The following is a 4,516-nucleotide window of genomic DNA, read 5'->3' on the forward strand; positions in this document are numbered from 1 at the left end:
GGTACTTGTGCTGGCTGAAACAGCTAGACGCAGTAATATGGATTGCATGCGGATGACGGGCAATGTGAGGCTCAGATGAGACGCTAAGGATTTGTTGAGCTCGGGCTGCCAGGCATTGGGCTCAAACCCAGCGTTATTGGATCTCTTGAATTACTTGCACTCAAACACAAATAAAACATTAATTAATCAATTTTATTAATAAAGATTAGCTATAATACTAATTAAGATGGTATGAAGATTTCACTTTTGTGCTCTCATCATTCATATACAATTCAATTATCAACAGACCGACGATTGACTTTTAGGACACAATTTCCAACAGCTTTTAGGTGTTACTGGTGGATTGTGAGACTCGCAGGGATTAGCTTGATGGTCGATGATCCCTGATGAGATGAGTTGGAATTGTTCCAACCCATTAAAAAAAGTTTTAAATGATATTATGATAGAGATCGCAATATGTCTCACTACCAGACAGAATAGAATCTATGGGATCACACACAATAGAGGTATTGACCGATCCGATGGTTGAATTGTGATTTGGAATCATAATAGATTATGATTGTCAATTTGATTGATAATTGGTTTAGCCTATTAAGAGTTAGTGAGTTGAATAAAGAAATAATTGCAATTAGATTGCAATTTGATTGAATCAATTGGACTTAATTAATTAGGCTCCTTATTTTTAGGAGCTCCACACGCCTAGGTTAAAAAGGGAATAGGGGGCGGCCTCCAAAGCCCTTCTCATTCTCTTTTTCAGCCACAAGAAACAAAAAGAAAAGGGAGGCGTGCGGCCCTTCTCCTCTCCCTTCTTCCATCGAAAAATAAAAGGCAGCAAGCGTGCTTCCTTTTCTTCTTTCCTCTCCTCCTCTTCTTTCTCAAGAGGAAGCAATCAAAGTGTTGGTTGCTAAAAGAGAGAGGATTTCAGCCATTAAAAGCAATCTCTGCAAGGAAGCTAGCATCCCGGAGAGATTCAAAAGCTTGGATTGGTCCTCTTCTTTGTCTGGATACCCATTGTAACACCCTGAACCAGGGTTAGGGTAGCTTAAGTAATTTTTACCAGTTATGAAGCATCTTCATGATTTTAACCTAGTTTATTATGAGCATCTGAATGCACATGAAAGGTGAGGGAATATCAAAATTTTATGATGTAAATTGGATGGAAACTTTCCAGGAAGTTTGATTCAAAATCATTTCAAAAATGTCGGGATTTCAGCTGTTACAGAAAATTTTACGGTTCCACAGATTGAGAGTGCAATAACTCTGGATATAGTCCATGAATCTAAGTAAAATTTTAAACACATAATATACATTGAGTAGGGGATTTACTGTTGAAATTTCAGCTCAAATGGATTAGCCTACAGCCTGGAACAAAGCAAGTTAGGTGAGTCCCTCGGAAGCCTGTCATTACAGAAAACTGCAGACCTAGATTTGTCCAAAATTTCTATAAAAAGTAGGAAGCATGACGTGGCCTAAAACCTAGTTTTTAAAACCCCTGGGAACCACTCTTTTGACACGTTAGGTGTCTGGGAAGCTAACGTGTCAAAAGGGGGGGTGTCTAGCATGTTTCAGCAGGCAGCAACTTGTGCTGCTGCTGTTCAACCGTTAGGAGTTCAGTGGTTGGTTGTAGGTGCCAGCCCAAATCAGGCCAGGAAAAGCTCCAGGGAGGGAGAGAGGAAGCTAGGGAAGAGAGAGAGCTACTTGGGGAATCCAAATAAATTGTGGAAGAAGGTTTAAAGTAAAGAGGAAGAGCAACTTGCTGTTGGGCTGCAGAACAGAAATACAGAAATTTTTGGTGCACCCAGGCTTCCTAGCAAATTTCAGGTGAATTTTCCAAACTTTTAGTGATTTTAATTGTAGTCCCACGTAGGAGGGTGATAAAAGAAGATTTTAGTTATTCTAGATGAATTTTTAGGTATGAAAAAGGAATTGAACTATGCTTCCGAAGTTGTTGAAAGCAGTCTGAAATTCTGCAGAAAGAAGCGATGGGATTTCTTTGTGTTTTAGGTGATTAAATTGTTATTTAAAGCTGAAAGTTTGTAGGTTGTGTTAGGGATTTCCCAGTCCTAACACAGAGCCTAATAGGTGGAATTGATTGTTAAGAACCTCCAGGAGTTAAGAGGTTTAATTGGCTCGAAAACAGAACAAACAAGCTGAAAACAGGGAAATTGAATTCTGATTTATTTTTGGTGTTAAGTAGTTGTTTGGCAGCTGAAAATTTATAAATGATATAGAAGGTTTTCTAGTCCTAACCCAGGGTATCAAAGAGGGAGATAAAAGCTTGGAAACCTTTGAGAATTGAGAGGTTTTATTTATCCTAAAATAAGACAAGCAAGGTAAAAAAAAAAAAATCAGAAAGTTAAGATGAGGGTGTTGGATTTCTTTTTGGAACATGCATAATCATGTTGCATCATATAGGTTATAATTTTGATTGACTCTTTTAATTATTTAGGAGGAGAAGAGAGTCCCGGAAGTGTGCCGGGAGTATCAAGCACTAGGGTGGTGCGTTAGCCATCACAAGGTGAGTGGTTTTCTTCTTAACCATGGTAGTTTATTTTGTAATTCCAGAGAAATGAATGATGTCTCCAAATTCAGAATGAATATGCTAAAGAATGAAAATAAGAAGTATTAATTCTCATGATTAAATTGCTTTCTATCAGTGGATAAATGATCTGATTTGGAAAATATATGCTATGCTTGAAAATTCTTTAAATTCATGTTTGTTGATTCATAAGTTTATGAACTTGTTTGGGAATGGATTAACCCAAAGTGATTGAACCACTTAAAACCCCTTATCACGGCCAAGAGAGTCATTTTAGTTTGACACCAAGCTATTCTGGAGTTGACCCCTATACTCTAGAGTCGACTCCAACCTTGTTACAGTAACTAATATTTGCACTTTTACCTTGGATACATCACATCAGAGTTTATGATATGTGCCCAATAGGGCAGAGATGGGACGCCGGGAGGGCGTAGCTATGATATGTGCCCAGTAAGGCAGAGATGGGACGCCGGGAGGGCGTAGCTATGATATGTGCCCAGTAGGGCAGAAATGGGACGCCGGGAGGGCGTAGTATGATATGTGCCAGTGGGGCAGAATTGGGACGCCGGGAGGGCGTAGTAGTAGCACCATGCATAGGACTGTCGAGCTACTCATGAGAATGGTGCCTCATGCGAGTGGCCGGCAGTAGGGCTCGCGGGAGCCATGATTTTCAATATTTAAGCTATGTATACATATGACTGAGCAACAAATGTATTATTTTTAAGCATAATGATTTCAGAACCTATGTGAATGTTCTATATATCAAATTCTTCAAGGAAGGAAAGTGGACTCTACGGTCCAGAAGAAAAAAAAAAGGACTTGAGCAAGGCGATTTTATTAATGCTTTATTTTAAAGCAACAGCTTTATTTCCTGCTAGTTGTAGTACTATTGGCAAATAGCAGATTTCTTATGTGGTTGAAACTAAGTGCTTTAAGATCAAATGCAAATGTTTCATATGTGGTATAAACACGTTACATTTGATGTATGTAAGTATCATAGCTGAAACCTCATATCTCCTCATGATTAACAGATTGTCCACTCACTGGGACTTAGGTCTCATCCCTCTCTTTTTCTGTAAATTCTTGCAGATCGGCAGAGTCATAACATTATAAAAGTACCGCATCAGCATCATCCTAGAAGTTTGTCATAGAAGGTTGGCCATGCCCCTCTGAGTGAAAGGAAAAACCTTTGTATTATGCATATAGTTGGGGTGTGAATGTAAACTAACTTGAGACAGATGTAAAGTTTGTTATATTTTGAGCTATGTATAGTAGACTTTAAGTTATAAATGAAAGCTTGGGTTGCTTTAGTTATGATTAAAGTGAGTTAAATAAATTAAACTGACAGGTTTAGGATGTATTGATTTTATTGGTTGGTTGGATATAGTAATTGACAGGTTTTTAATAGTAACTTGTGAACCGCGGCACAAGCTGCTAATAGAAACTCTGCTCGGTACTGTACCCGACTAACCTACTGTGGGAGGGGATCCCACAGCGGTTGGTATCAGAGCAAAGGGATTAGATTGCATGGGCATATGCATAATAAAGTTATTTTCAGTCGGTCTGATCATTTCCATTTTTGTGATGTAGGGAGATGGTACAAACAAGATTAGGTTCTGGTGGAGAACGACCACCAGTTAGAAGTAGAGGTCGGGGTAGACCAAGAAAAGTTGATAGGGATGGCCAATCTGATAGGACTTCACCCAGTGTTTCATCTTCTGCCCCAAGAGTGGAGGCAGAGGTATCACCAGCTCATGAGCATGTGCATGATTCTCCACCTAATGTACCAACACAGGCACATATTCCTGGGTTATCAGATTTGATAGGAGTACTTACTCAAGCTATCACAGTTGCTGTAGCATCTAATTTTTAGCCTAGTGGTGCTGAGGTAGAAAAGAGTTATGAGAGGGCTATAAAGTTAGGGGCAACAGAATTTCAGGGTACTACTGACCCAATACAAGCAGAAAATTGGTTTCA

The 4,516-nt window shown here is 39.2% G+C and overlaps 1 long non-coding RNA gene across 1 annotated transcript; it reads left to right on the top strand.

Moving 5' to 3' along the window:
• Window positions 1-1,023: 1,023 nt before the first annotated feature.
• Window positions 1,024-3,843, top strand: LOC120105991. The gene is made up of 3 exons (XR_005508238.1): window positions 1,024-1,821; window positions 2,450-2,518; window positions 3,629-3,843. It is a non-coding gene; the product is annotated as an uncharacterized LOC120105991 (long non-coding RNA).
• The last annotated feature ends 673 nt before the right edge of the window (window positions 3,844-4,516 follow it).

This window comes from Phoenix dactylifera, unplaced genomic scaffold, assembly GCF_009389715.1.
Source record: "Phoenix dactylifera cultivar Barhee BC4 unplaced genomic scaffold, palm_55x_up_171113_PBpolish2nd_filt_p 000415F, whole genome shotgun sequence".
NCBI classification, from domain to species: domain Eukaryota; kingdom Viridiplantae; phylum Streptophyta; class Magnoliopsida; order Arecales; family Arecaceae; genus Phoenix; species Phoenix dactylifera.